Source organism: Clarias gariepinus, chromosome 1, assembly GCF_024256425.1.
Source record: "Clarias gariepinus isolate MV-2021 ecotype Netherlands chromosome 1, CGAR_prim_01v2, whole genome shotgun sequence".
NCBI lineage: Eukaryota > Metazoa > Chordata > Actinopteri > Siluriformes > Clariidae > Clarias > Clarias gariepinus.
Window position 1 is genome coordinate 18,868,552 of NC_071100.1, and position 15,733 is coordinate 18,884,284.

At 47.2% G+C, this 15,733-nt stretch overlaps 1 protein-coding gene and 1 pseudogene across 1 annotated transcript in view; one reads left to right on the forward strand and one right to left on the reverse strand.

Annotated features, from left to right (window-relative positions):
• Positions 1-1,116: 1,116 nt before the first annotated feature.
• On the forward strand, positions 1,117-3,581 carry LOC128520568 (uncharacterized; annotated as a pseudogene).
• A 1,624-nt stretch (positions 3,582-5,205) lies between these two features.
• The window catches only part of LOC128520578 (titin-like), a 200,846-nt gene continuing 190,318 nt past the window's right edge, over positions 5,206-15,733 (reverse strand). Inside the window, exon 21 of the mRNA XM_053494878.1 lies at positions 5,206-6,653. The gene's annotated coding sequence lies outside the window, so the exon portion shown is untranslated. The remainder of the gene's footprint in view (positions 6,654-15,733) is intronic.

The following is a 15,733-nucleotide window of genomic DNA, read 5'->3' on the forward strand; positions in this document are numbered from 1 at the left end:
GTCCGGGTGGCCCTCTCGCTGGAGGGCGAAGCTCTCCGGGTGTTGGAAGACCTCCGGCCGGATGAGCGGAAGGACTGGGCGAAGTTGCGGGAGTCGCTACACTTCCGGTTCGGCGCGAATGACCGTAACGAGGCCGCGTGCGAGGAGCTGGCAACCCGCGTGCGGAGCGCCTCCGAGCCACTAGGGGCGTTCGCCATGGACCTGAGATCTCTCGCACACCGGGGCTACCCGGAATTCGAGCCCGTCCAGCAGGAAGAGCTAGCACGGCGTGCGTTCCTGCGGGGAATTCGGCCGTCGCGGCTTCGCGAGCACATCCGGTTGGCGGCACCGGCTTCCCTGTTTGAGGCGCTGCGCGAAGCCGAGCACGCAGAGCCCATCATGGCAGACCACCACGGCGAAAGAGCCGAGCGTTTTCCCGTGGCTCGGGGCCGCTCGGTAGGTGAACCTAGCCGAGGACAGGGCTACCCGTCGCGGCTAGGCCTCGACTCAGCCTCCGAGATTCCGCGACCACGCTGAGGCCAGGGACTGACGGATTACCGCTGCGACGCTATCAGGCCTGAGGACAACGTACTCCAGCAGCCGTTAAAACTAGCCGAGGAGAAGCCGCCTCCTACAGCCGTCTTTGCTTCCCCAACGGCCGGGTTCAACTTTCGGTCAGGACGCGTAGGAAATCGCGCGGGTGTCTACGTGAACTGTGGCCTGGACGGTGTTTCGCTACGGGCGCTCGTGGACACTGGCTCTACGGTTTCGCTGCTGCGCTGGGGAGTATTAGATCAAGGCGAGCGCGGTTGTATGCTGCCGGACGGGTTAGAAGCACGCACCAGGGGGGCGGAACTTCCGGTGGACGCGCCATGTAAACATCCGGTAGCCGACCGAGCTAGGATAATGGCCGAGCTAATGCAGTGTAGCAGTGTAGGGCTTAGCCAGTCACAGGCCGACACCGTGAAGTCCCTTTTGCACGAGTTCGCGAATATTTTCGCAGTAGATGAGCGCAAGTGCACACATACCAATCTGGTGCAGCACATGATTGATACGGGTAACGCAGCGCCTGTTCGGCTACATCCGAGACGCCTCCCATTAGCTAAACGAGCTATCGCCGAGCAGAAGCTGCGCGAGATGGCCGACTCGGGCGTCATAGAGCCAGCGTCCGGACCGTGGTCTTCACCCGTTGTGCTCGTGCGTAAAAAGGACGAGTCGTGGCGGTTTTGTGTGAACTACCGGCGGTTAAACGAGGTAACGCGTAAAGATTCTTATCCGTTACCGCGGATAGATGACGCGCTGGAGCACGTTGCGGGCTCGGCGTGGTTTAGCTCGTTGGATTTGCGTAGCGGGTATTGGCAAGTAGAGCTCGCCCCGGAAGCACGACCAAAAACCGCGTTCTCGATCGGCCAGGGGCTATGGCAATTTCGGCGCATGCCGTTCGGCCTCTGTAACGCGCCAGCGACGTTCGAACGGTTGATGGAGAAAGTGTTGACGGATATTCCTCGCAACCGTTGCGTCGTTTACCTGGACGATTTATTGGTGCACGGCAAGGAGTTTGAGGTCGCGCTAGCTAACTTGCGTGAAGTATTTTCGGCTATCCGGCGGGCGAATTTGCGTCTCAACCCCAAAAAGTGCCAGCTGTTGCAGCGGGAGACGGGTTTTCTAGGACACGTAATTAGTGCTAGAGGTATTGCCACCGATCCAGCCAAAATTGCGGCAGTGCAGAATTGGCCTGAACCGCTAAATGTGTCACAACTGCGCACCTTCCTCGGGTTAGCCTCTTACTATCGCCGGTTTGTGAAGGATTTTGCCACGATCGCCAGTCCGCTGCACGGGCTCACAAGAAAGAATCAGCCGTTTCGCTGGGACAGGGAGCACGCACGTGCTTTTACTCGGTTACGGAAAGCTTTGGTCACGTCGCCCGTTCTCGGATATCCTGATACATCTCGTATGTTTATCCTCGACACGGACGCAAGCGATGTAGGGCTGGGGGCCGTCCTGTCTCAGGTTTCCGAGGGTAAAGAGCATGCTATAGCTTACTTCAGCCGTGCGTTGTCAGGACCGGAGAGGAACTACTGTGTCACCCGGCGCGAGCTGCTAGCGGTCGTCGCGGCCCTTAAACATTTTAGGCCGTATTTATATGGGCAATCCTTCCTGCTGCGGACCGATCACGCTTCGCTGATGTGGCTGCTTAGTTTTAAAGAGCCCGAGGGGCAGTTAGCGCGATGGCTCGAGCGGTTGCAGGACTACCATTTTACCGTTCAGCACCGAGCGGGAAAACTGCATGCCAACGCCGATGCTTTATCCCGCCGGCCGTGCAGCAAAGAGCGTTGTCGGCACTGCGAGCGGGTGGAGGAGCGCGTGGGTGATCGCGACATCGAACACTCTCTGACCCCCGTGAAGCCGAATGTTCTCCCTGCGCAGTCCTCCGGAGCCCCCGTCGGTAATCAGCCGTCCGATCCGGTGTGCAGCCGAGTTATTGCGTCACGTAAACCATCGCCTGTAGCCGTTTCGCCTGTGCCACAGATGGACTGTGATCAGCTAACTGCCGAGCAGGAGAAGGATCCGGCGCTGCAGCGGGTGCTGGGGTGGGTTAACGCGGGCCGGAGACCGGATTATGCCGCGGTTGCTCACCTGGGGCCCGAGGAAAAAGCTCTCCACTCGCAGTTCAACCGACTAGTGTTGCGGGGAGGTTTACTCTACCGTCACTGGGAACGACCGTGCGGTGCTGGCGAATCTTTTCAGCTGCTGGTGCCGCGGAATCTGCGGTCACGAGTGTTGGGAATGGTACACGGGCATGCGGGTGCGGGACACTTCGGAGTCACTAAAACGCTGCGGCGGTTGCGCGCTCGCTTCTACTGGCCGGGCTGCCACACGGATAGTGAACTCTTTGTGCACAGATGCGACATCTGCACGGCAAAGAAGGGACCTACCCAGCGCTCGCGGGCACCCTGCAAGACTTTCGGGTGGGGGCACCCATGGAGCGTATGGGCGTGGACATTCTTGGGCCGTTTCCTATCTCCGATCGCGGGAACCGGTATGTGCTGGTGGCCATGGATTATTTCACCAAGTGGCCGGAGGCGTTTGCTGTCCCTGACCAGAGCGCTTCCACCACGGCTCGAGTGCTGGTGGATGAGGTGTTCTGCCGATTCGGCGCCCCGGAGCAGTTGCACAGCGATCAGGGGCGTAACTTCGAGGCGGAGGTGTTTGCGGCAGTGTGCGAGCGCCTCGGGGTGAAAAAGACCCGCACCACGCCCCTTCATCCGCAGAGTGACGGCCTCGTGGAACGCTTCAATCGCACGCTCACCACCCAACTCGCCGTGCTTACCAGCGACCGTCAAAAGGATTGGGACGAACATTTGCCTCTCGTGCTTTGGGCTTATCGCACAGCAGTGCAGGAGTCCTCACAGCTGACGCCAGCTGCGTTAATGTTCGGTCGCGAGTTGCGCACGCCCGTGGACCTTGTGTTCGGGTCCCCCCCACAAGTGGATTTACCCACGAAGCCGGGGTTGGATTATTTTTTTGTACTGAAAGACAAACTGTTCCGTGTCCACGAGTTGGCACGTAGACACTTGGCGGACGCCGGTGTTAAACAGCGCCGCGTGTATGACACTCACAGCCAGGGGCGAGACTTTGCTGCTGGGGAGCAGGTGTGGGTGTATTCCCCTGGAAGAAAAAGGGGGCTTTCGCCTAAGCTCATGTCTCACTGGGTGGGCCCCTGCACGGTCATTGCCCAGCTCTCCGATGTAGTCTACCGGGTGCGGTTGACGGGGCGGTCGCGAGTGGTCGTGCTCCACCGAGACCGTCTCGCTCCCTATCGGCCCAACGCCAGTGAAACATTGAACTCTGTGGAGGCCGGTCCGCCTCGGGAGGGGGGCTGCACCCCTCCTTCCCCCGCGGAAGGACTCCGGCGTTCACAACGCCAGCGCCGGCCACCGTTACGCCTCCAGGACTGAGTTCGCCATGGTGACCGGGGACGGTCACAGCTCGGGTGGGGGCAGTGTGGCGTGGGTGGGGTTTGACAGACGACCATCATGCTTTGCGGGAGGGGTTGTGATGTGTTCACCGTGTTGGGGAAAGGTGTTTGGGGTAGTGGCTTCGGCCAGGTTGTGTGTGTGTGGAGATGGATGTCTGTTTAGTGACTGTGGAATGTCATATTGCTCAATAAAGTACTCCCAGCCATTTGCATTGGGCAGCCAGGAAGCTAACTTGTCTCTCCAAGTTCTGCTTAGCGGTAAAAACGCTACAATATATATATATTGAGGATATATATGTGTATATATATATGTATATATATATTGGTACATATGCAAGATACTTTTCTTTTCCCACGTCAGTCAGTCCGCGTTAGTCGTGCTCTTTAAACAATCAGATGTGACTTCGCCATTTCAACATGGAACATAACCCGGCAGAAGCGCAGCCTAAATCCTGTTTACATGAAATAAACCTGCTCCCGAGCAGGTTCAAGCTTACGGACATGTTGCTATGACAACAAATGCGAGAAGCGCATCGAAGAACAAAACAATCCAAGATCAGGACAAATCCACGACAATCAAATCAAGCTAACTGAGTTAGCGATGTACAAAGAACGCACCCCTGGTGCCTTGCACCTCCAGGGATAAGGGGTTTGATTCCCGCTTCGGGTCTGTGCATGGCGTTTTCATGTTCTTCTCGTGCTTGGTGGGGTTCCTTCTACCGCCAAGATATGCAGATTGGGCTAACTGGCATTCCCAAATTCCCTATAGCGCGTGAATGAGCATGTTAATGTGCGTGCTCCCTGCAATGGATTGGCACCCAGTCCAGGACAAAGTGGTATAGATGATGAGTGTGTGCGTGAGGTAATTAACTGATATAGAGCTTTTATTTTAAATGTATTGTATGGGTCCCACCAAAGCTGCATATTGCTGTCAAGTTAGAGTCTGGCATCTGACCCAATTTTGACCCTGCCTCAAACTTTTAAACTTTTTTTTTTTACTTTTATAGCCAATAGAGTGTATCCAGTCACATGCCTGGATGTTGTTATTCCATCACACTAATGGTTTAGCTGTCAGGATTTGTGCAATACATAAGTGATAGACACAAAATCTTCCTCAACTTCCTTAACATTTATTATTTACTCATTAACTTATACTGTTATGAAATGGTTAAAATAGAAATGTAATGAGCTATATGGTTAAAGCAGGACTGGGAAACAATTAGGACATTTAATTATTTATATCATTTATTATTCTGACGATGTCCAATAATATTATTTATTCATAATGTTTACACAGAAAGAGAAAGAGAGAGAGAGAGATGTATGTTGTGTGCTTGAACTGATTTAAAGTTTTTTTTCTTATTTGTTCTGGTACATATCAATTATTTAAAACAAACTGCAAAACCCATGGCACATTAATAATTATAAAATATTTATAATAATTATAAATAATTAAAAACAGTCTGCTCTTATGTACATTATTGCTTACAATTGCCTACATCATGTTAATTAAAATGTATTACACTGGTTTTATGTCAAAATAGTTATTCCTCATAAGTTTATTAGTTCATTTCAAGTAATTGCATGCAAAATGGTGAAACCCAGCTGTTTTAATTCATCAAGCATATTTTATATACATTTATATTAGACTTTTTATTTATTGTGAATGTGTCCTGATTCGAATAAACTGCTCTCAGCTGAAACTTATCCCAGTCATCAACTGTCAGTAAATTCAGGTGTTTGTTTTTGTGTGGTTATTTATTTATTTATTTAGTGAAATTTGTAAATGACATGTTAGAACACATGGGTTCACATGAAACATTTTAATATAACACATTATATATTTGTGAAAATATGTGGATTATATAACTGTAGATGTTTATTACAGTAAACATGTGGTTAGTATGGATAAGGCAAGTCTAAAAAACAACGTCTAATTATCCTTTAGAGATAGTACAGACAAGTAGAGTGGTGCATTCATGATTTTCATATTCATGATGTTGTAATAAGTATATACTTAAATATTGCAAAAGAGGGTGTGCTGTTGTGCTGAAAATATAATCAGAAATATACCTTAAGATTTTGCTATGGTTAAAGGGACATATATATTTATTTGTATAAATTAATTTGTATTACTTAAAATTATAAAATTACATTGTTTTGGTTGTTTCTTTAATAATTAAAAAAGACAGAATTATATAATAGTATAATATTCTAATATAATAGTATTATATAATAATAACTAAAACATTTTGAATAATATCTAAGAATAGACACAATATCAGTCAGTGACTTAAGATGATTGTTAAAAGTGGTAAAAACTGTATGGTAAATCCAATGCTGGACTTTTGCTTTCTTTTCAAACCAATAGTAGGTAAATAGCATTGGTAAGTAAGCACACAATAATAATAATAATAATAATAATAATAATAATAATAATAATAATAATTACTTGAATAAATGTAATAAAGTAAATGTTGAAGGCAATGTTTAAGGTAATTTTTAAAAGTATTTATTTCTTTATTTATTTATTGCAATTGACATCTGTGTTAACTCCAGTGAATGCCTAAATCTGAATTAAGCAAAAATCAAGTTTTCCAAAAACATGCAACATGCTCTGTAATATATGTAATCACAATGTTCTTCGGCTGTTTCACCATTTCCTGTTTGGAGGCTTTAGAATTTCTTCACAGACCTAGACATAAAGGACATTTTAAAATCATTTAGTTATCAATTATATGTATATATATATATATATATATATATATATATATATATATATATATATTAGGTATCAGTTATCAAAGATTTTGTAGAGTTGTGTTTAAATAGTTATGTTGGCTAAAGTAAACTAAAAATGTTTAAAACTGATTTCTCTTGCAATCATGTACAAATGTTGATAAATGCGTATTACCTTTATGAGCTGAAATCCAGCCCACTAAATACATTTTAAATCTGTGTTTGAAAATAAGATAGTAATTTCGACCATAATCAAATTAAAGTAGTCTAAATTGTTCCGCAACCAGCCACTAAAGATCCTCAGAGACATTTTGGCTTAACTTGAATGCTGTTATAATGTCCAACAATATACACAATCATGAGTTAAACAAATGGAAACATGGTAATAATAGTAGAAGATTGTTCAAATACTAGTAATATTTTAACACAGGTGGCTTTGTGGTATTTATGTTACAGCTCTGAAATACAGTCTATTAATCCATGCCGATTCTCTGGGTGATTTGTATTACAGTGCCTTTATCTGCTTGCATATTTTAAAGTCTCTGTAAGAACATCCCCCATATTACTGAGAGTAGTTCTAAATGGAGTACTGTTCTACAAAGCAACCCTGTTGTCTGGGGAGACTGAGTACAGTGCAACCTTTGATTGCGAGTAACGCAGTTTGCAAATGTTCTGCAAGACGAGCTAAGATTTTTAATACATTTTGACTTGAAAAACGAGCAAGTCTTGGTTTACGAGTACCAAGCATTATGTATCACTTATGCGCTTCTTGTTTTGACACCGAGCGCCACATGATCACAACTGAGTCAATGCTTTTTCTTTCTCTTGCGCTGCGGAATTGTGTGGGTAATTGTCTCCCCTGCTGGGTCTTAGTGCTCGTCTCTCACTGGAATAATCAACATCCGTGCACACATGTACTGTTTACTATGTGTGTGTGTGAAACTTAAATAAGAGAGGAGAATAAGAGGGGGAGGGGCTGATTCTTCCTATTCTCTTACTTAAGCTTCACACACATACACAAACACACACACACACACAGCGCCTGCGCACGTTAACGGATACACTTCTGTCGGGATTTATTTTTACTTTTTTTTTTACTTTTTTTAAAGGTGAAGTGCAGGTTAATTTATTTAATTTTTACTTAATATTTTGTGTTAATTTTTTTTATGTATTTTTGGGGCTGTGGAACAAATAATTTGAGTTTCCATTATTTCTTGGGAAAACTTACTTTGATTTCCGAGTGTTTTGAAATACGAGCCTGCTTATGGAACTAATCATGTTCATAATCCAAGGTTCCACTATATATGCTTTTAGCTCATCTTAAGCTTTATCTGTGTTCTGCTTCAGGGCTGCTTGAGTACACAGTGTCAGCTCACTGTTATTTCCTAGTGGGCAATAGTCACTGATTTAGTATTTGCTAAGTTAAAACACACTGTTCTTTTAACACCTTAAACTTTCACAGCTACAAACATTTTTGTTTTACTTACTGAATGTTTCAGAGCAGTTACTAACACATTCAGTATAGCATGAATTTCTGACAGATAATCAAATGGTCTAAAGGAATAAGTGAAATTGTCACACACCCCCGCTTCGTGACCGGCACTAGGACCCGGAAGTCAGTCGCAAAACAAGAAGCATAAAAGGAGACAAGATGGCACTTCACATCGCTCAGTCAATGAGTTCGCCCATGTCGATTCAGACTGTTCGTCCACCATTTCGTGACTACTCACTTTCTTGGGTTTACTTTCTAATTCGAGTGTGTGTTTATAGGATGCGGGTTAAATTTGTGTTTTTCTCTTGCTCCCCTTCTGTGAAAGTCCTTAGACTAATTTGCGTGGGTATCCTGCCTACTCGCTTGCTTCCGCGTTTGGGTTTACCATCCACGCTAAAAAGGGCTAACCGCTAATCGCTAAGTCTTCTGGTCATCCCGGGTTAGTTCATGACAGAATGACTGACCTACGAGCGGTAAACCCAGCGGATCACTCGCACCTTTGCGATGTGGTGAACCTAGTTAATCGACAAGCTAACTGGAGAGCCGTGAGGTGGCGGAGCTTCAGCAGGAGAATGCGGCCATCTGTGAGGCTGTCGCTGACGTGGCTGGTGTTCGAGTTTAGTTCCACCAAATACTCCACTGATTTATTGCGCATTGCACTGCTCGTTTCGTTGCTATCAGGGCAGGCAGCAGAGTGGGCCACGGCAGTCCTTCGTTCTGATTTAGACATCGCCCATTCATATAATGAGTTCACTCATCAGCTGAAATTAACTTTTGAACATCTTGCGGGCGAGGTGGAGACCGACACCAAGCTGTACCACCTGCGGCAGGGAGGATCGTCCATGAGTCGCTATACTGCTGATTTCCGCACTCTCGCCGTGCAGACCACCTGGGGAGATGCTGCTCTCCGGACGACCTACTACGAGGGACTGGCTTGTAGGATCAAAGATGAGTTAGCCGGGCGAGAGCTTCCCGCCACGCTTGAGGAATTAATCCAGCTCGCCCTCCGGATCGACCAGCATCTTCTCTCTCGTCCGAAGCCAGCGCCAAGAACCCTCCCGCCAGCACCCACCTTTGCCTTCACCACTTCACGATCATCGACCTCCGCCACTTCCAGCAAACCCATGCAATTAGGACGCGTATCCCTAACCGTGGCCGAGCGTGAACACCGCTTCCGAGAGGGGCTGTGCACCTACTGTGAGTCAGCGGCACACCACCGAGCAATCTGCCCTCTCCGCCTGGAAAAATGCCCAGAAGAGGGCCCGGTGAGTTTTTCTCCCTCCTCACCGGGCCTACTCAGAAGGAGTGGACCAACCAACAACTGGAGCGCTATCTAAGATGTTTTGTCGCCGATCGTTAGCGCTCCTGGGCCTGCTATCTCCTATGGGCTGAGTTATCTCATAACCTTCATGTGTCATCTGCCACAAATCTCAGCCCATTTGAGGTATGCCACAGTTTCCAGCCTTCGATGGTCGAGCATCAAGAACCGGAGGTTGATGTATCGTCGGCCCAACAGTTGGTTCGCAGGTGTCGGCGGCTGTGGATACAAGCCAATCAACCCATCCGACGAGCTAACAACTGCTACACCACCCAACATCGCCGTCGACACCCACCGGGATGAATGTATAACGTAGGTGACAAAGTATGGCTGTCCACAAAAAAATCAACCCTGTCATCTACCAGCTCCAGCTGCCTGCGGCGCTCCGAATTCATCCGGTTTTCCACACATCTCAGCCGAAACCCTTCACCACTTCTCCTATGGTTCCACCCTCCCCCCCTGCTCCTCCTCCCCGAATCATTGACAGTGGCCCTGCTTACACTGTATGTCGGATCCTCGATTCGTGACCTAGGGGCCGAGGCACCCAGTACCTGGTAGACTGGGAAGGCTACGGTCCCGAAGAGCGATCTTGGATTCTGGCCCGGTTTATCCTCGACCCCGAGCTTATCAGGGACTACCGTCGTCGGGTATCCTCCACCCCAGACGTCGGGAGTCGGTCCTGGACAGGGGGGTACTGTCACACACACCCGCTCCGCAACCGGCACCAGGACCTGGAAGTAGTACGGTCGCAAAACAGGAAGCATAAAAGGAGACAAGATGGCGCTTCACTCAGTCAATGAGTTTGCTCATGTCGGTTTGGACTGTTCATCCACCATTTAGTGAGTACACACTTTTTTGGGTTTACTTTCTGATTCGAGTGTGTGTTTATAGGACGCGGGTTAAATTTTAATTTTTTTTCCCCTTGCTCTCCTTCTGTGAGAGTCCTTAGACTAATTCGCGTGGTTATCCTACCTACTCGCTTGCTTCCGCGTTTGGGTTTACCATCCACGCTACAAAGGGCTAACCGCTAATCACTAAGTCTTCTGGTCATCCCGAGTAAGTAAGTTCATTGTCATGAACGGGGTGTTGTGGCAGGTGTTGAACGCCGTGGGCGGAAGGAACAGGCATAGAGGCAGAGGGGTGGTGTAACCAAAAAAGAGTCTTTTAATAACAAATAAGCACAAAGTATAAATAAAGATACAAACAAAGGAACAAACAAACTTAAACCATACTTAACTTTGTGCTAACAGGGGCTCTCTGGCAAGACACAGACAGGGGAACAAACACACGTCCTGTGACGAGACACAGGCAGGAGGAAACACAAAACACGTCCTGTGGCGAGACACAGGCAGGGGGTTACACGAAACACGCCCTGTGGCGAGACACAGGCAGGAGGAGACACAAAACACGTCCTGTGGCGAGACACAGGCAGGAGGAGACACAAAACACGTCCTGTGGTGAGACACAGGCAGGGGGACAAACGTAACAAGACACAAACGAGGCGTGGAGCTGAAACTGGACATTAGAGAGGACGGGAGACACTAGAGAGGACGGGAGACACTAGAGAGGATGGGAGACACTAGAGAGGACGGGAGACACGTAAAGACGAGACGAGAGACCAAGAGAGGGACAGGACGAGGGCTAAAGACATGGCAATCAGCTAGGCATGGCTTTTAGCTAAACATGGCTAAGCATTGCTTAACCATGGCAGTTAGCTACACATACACCTAGCCAAGCATGTCTTTAGCCCCAACATGCACTAAGCTACACTTACCTAATAGCTTAAACACACTAGGGAATAGGGGCACAGAAACACAGACAAAGGATACCCAGTGGCTAGGCGAGGCAGCCCTCCAAGACTAAGCGAGGCGGCACTCACAAGCTAGTCGTTACTCCCCAGCCAGGAGGGACAGCACTCTAAAACTAGGCGCACTGGGACAATAGGGGGAGAGGAAACACAGGACAAGGGATACCCAGTGGCTAGGCTAGGGGACACTCAAAGGCTAGGCTAGGGGACACTCAAAGGCTAGGCTAGGGGACACTCAAAGGCTAGGCTAGGGGACACTCAAAGGCTAGGCTAGGGGACACTCAAAGGCTAGGCTCACTGGGCAACTAGGAGGGGGTGGAAACACAGGATAGCTAGAGACACAGAGGGGCTATGGCTAGAAGCATGCTAGTACTGTAACTGTACTATAAACTCAACATAGCATTTAGCTAATCATGCTCCTAGCCACACATACACCTAACTGCTTACCTGCTCTAGCTAACCACACGAACACAGGAGGACAGGACTGAATCAGCTCCACAAACACAGACACACAAAACATACACAGAGACATTGCCACTAAGAGAGCCCAAGTCAACACAACTAAAATCAAAGTACAAATTAAACAGATAACAAAAAACAAACCAAAATGCCCACATAACTGACAGTGGTATTCCCAAAAATGCTCGACCCAGTTTCCCAGTCTAAACAGCTATTTATAGATTGATTGATGGCTACCTCGGTTCAGGTGTGCACTGCATCACCTGACCGAGGTGCCTGCTGGGAAACTGAGTCGGCCAACAAAAACTACAAAATAAAAACAGTGACCTCTAGTGGAGGACCCTTACATTCATGACAGAAATCAAAAACAGTAGTCATACATAATTAAAATCGCAACAAAAAATTCATAAAAAAATCATAAAATCATATTGTGTTTTCTCTTTCTCTCTCTCTCTTTCTCTCTCTCCTTTTAAAAGACAATTTTAGGCTAAATTTTAATCTGTTGTCAAATAGGTACACTGCCTGGCCATAAAAAGAAGACACACACTATTCAATCACCGTAAGATTTCATTCAATCACCGTAAGGTTTAAATACAACATGCAATGCTCTTTTTCTTTCACAATTTGCATTTTGGAATATGTTTCTGCCATCAGAAAAGAAATATTCCATAGATGTGTGTCTCAGCATGCGCCTGTGATGGACATGCGCCCAAATCTGTTATCGCTCCTCACTCACTCCGTATGCAACCTCCCCCCCCACCCTTCTGAAGGTGCGCAAAGGAGGTGGGGCTGCCAGGCAATAATAAGCATTAACAGACCTCAGGCTTTCTCCACATTATAAGAACAAAGCAACGAGTCGCGCGGTGGATTGTTGGAGAGTTGCATGCAAGCTGGGCGATGTTACATGTTTGTGGTGCTGCCTGTTCAAAAAGGGTTGAACCTGTTACAACATGATAGCCTGATCATTCAGTTCATTCAGGCCATCAGCTAGCTTTGTTCCATTGGCGCAGAATGTTTCTGACCCTGGACCTGACCAAATGCAGCAATCCCAGATTATAATACTGCCCTCACAGGCTTGTACAGTTGTCACCATGCATCATTGGTTCTTGCTCCTAAACTCATCAGACCACATTTCTTCCACAAAGTTGACAGTTCAGCAATATACTTCCAGGTTTTCCAGATTTCAGTATCTTCAAAATTCCTTAGGTATTATCTTTTCTAGATGCACCCCAATAATTACTGTATTTAATACAGTAAATATTTGATGCAAATTTTAAAAGCAGTCAGATTTTAAATTGTTTAAATTGATTTAAAGTTTGCTGTAAAACTAGCGGTTGATTAGCTCATCCCAAACTCATCCCAAACTATCTACCATTTCATCAACCATGCCTTTTTATGTCATTTCATTAAAATGATTTATTGTAAGTAAAGTGATATTGGGAACATTGCATACGTCATAAGTCTCTTTAACAGCATCTCCCATATTACTAAATGTAGTGTAACTGTAGTGTGATTATTTCAGTTTCCATAAGCAATACTGTTGTCAGGAGAGATTCTGTACACACTTTTAGCTCATCTTACCTTCATGTGTTTTACCATAAAATGCAATTGTGACGGCGGGATTAAAGCCAGCACTCTACAAAGCGCTATCACTTCTCACTCAAACGGAAAACCACAACGGCTGGTCGCTGATGATTATCTACCCTCGCACACTATAAAAGGCTCGCGACTGGAGCGCTCGGTGAGTAAGATACAACCGATGTCTCTAGTAACGCCTGTTTCCTCTCCCCCTTCAGACAGAGGAAAGAAAAGCTGTAGGAATGCGGGGTCTAGCCTCCTTACAAGATATGACAGAGGCGTTAGAATGTGGCCTGGCGATACTCTCGATAACGCCGGAAGAAAAAAAGCTTTCCAGTTAGAAGTCCACCCCGCTACCTGCCACCTCATTGCCGCGAACCTCCTCCGCCGCTACATCGCGCGGATATGCCACAAGACGAGCCCATGCCTACTGAACCGGACCTAAGCAGAGCCGCCTTATCCCATGGAATCTGGGTTGACAGCCACATGGGAAGCAACATGTCAGCACCTACGCACTGGGTTAAAATAGGCGGAGCCCCACTTACAGCGCTTATCGACACGGGAAGCGCGGTTTCGCTAATCCGTCCCTCGATTGTCCCAATCGTCGCTTTTTACCGTCGAGGATGAGCAGGGGAAATATGAAAAAAAGGCCGGCGTCATGCCTAATTTACCTGTGCCTCTAATTCTAGGTCGAGATTACCCTAGGCTGAGTTTGAGGAAACACGGGGAAAAAAAGAAGCACATTCCGCAAAGAAAAAGCCGTCAGAGACCAGATTCTCCCCAACCAGCGGATGACGGCGCGGACGCGGAGGCAGAAGGTGAGACAAAAAACCCATTGGACCTCTCTTTCACTTTGTTGCAGCAGGTGCAGAGAGGGGGTAACTTTGCACAGCTACAGCGGGAAAACCCCCAGCTAAGAAACTGCTGGACCCAGATAATGGAGGTCGAAGGGATAGTCGAGGCGGGAGATCAAAACAGAAACACGACGGGTTTTCTGATCAAAAACGGCCTGCTGTATTACTGCATGGAAAGGCGAGGTGAGTCATGCGATCTCCTTGTAGTACCACAAGGAAAAACAGAAGCGGTCATGCACCTCGCTCACTCGCATCCCCTGGGAGGATACCTCGGGACAAGAAACACGGTAGAGAAAATCCGTGACCGTTTTTACTGGCCGGGATTGGAAGCGGAAGTCAGGAATTTCTACCAGCGGTGCCCTGAGTACCAGAAAACGGTGCCGCGAGAATCGGCACCCGCCCCACTGATACCACTACCCATAATCGACGTGCCCTTCAAGCGCATTGGCATGGATATCGTAGGCCCACTACCCAAGTCGTCAAAGGGACATGAATACCTGGTAATAGTGGATTATGCGATCTGTATCATCTGAGGAAGGTGCTCGAAGAGCTGCGGAAAGCAGGACTGACAGCAAATCCAAAGAAGTGCCACTTGGGGCTCAAGGAAGCACGCTACCTGGGTTACAGCATTGCCCGGGGCAGCTGAAAACCCACCTCACCAGCTCTCCCGTCCTCCGGAACCCTGATTTCGAACGCCCCTTCCTGGTACACACCGACGCTTCAGAGACTGGACTTGAAGGCGTCCTATCACAAGACTTCGGAGGTGAAGAACACCAAATCATATATGTGAGTAGAAAACTCTCACTGCAGAAGATAGATATGCTACTATCGAACGAGAAGCCCTAGCCATAAAATGGGTAATAGAAGAGCTGAAGTATTATCTAACGGGCAGACACTTCACTTTGATCGCGGATCACGCTCCTCTACAATGGATGGCAAGGGCTAAGGAGACAAATGCTCATATTACACGGTGGTTTCTGTCTCTACAAGATTTTTCCTTTTCAATACAGCACAGAACCGGCACGCAGCACGGAAACGCAGATGCTCTGTCCAGCAATGTTTTTACAATAAAAAAAAAAAAAACAATAATAAATTTCACTAGCTGCCATACAATCCCACTCCCCAGCACTACCTTATGATTCACTGATGTAAAAACTCTGTATTAGTCTTTAAGCTGTCTGTGCACATTATATTACGCCGAACATTTTAGGTCTTTTAGGTCATTTTTGAGCAAAGCAAATCTTCTGCATTATTATTATGGCGTCTCTAATACATTAAACATCAAATAAATATTTTTTAACAATCAATTTTATTTAAAAAATAAAAATTACAGTAGTGTAATTAAGAGGTATTTATTTTATATATATATATATATATATATATATATATGAAGGAGGATTGCGTTAAGGCTCCCGATCCCAGCCGGGAAAGCTGCCCAGCCGACAGACGTCAGTAAGGACTCCCGCCTGATGCCACACCCACAGAGAGCTGGGAGGAACCAGGCCGGCCAGCGACAGCGGGAGAAGCA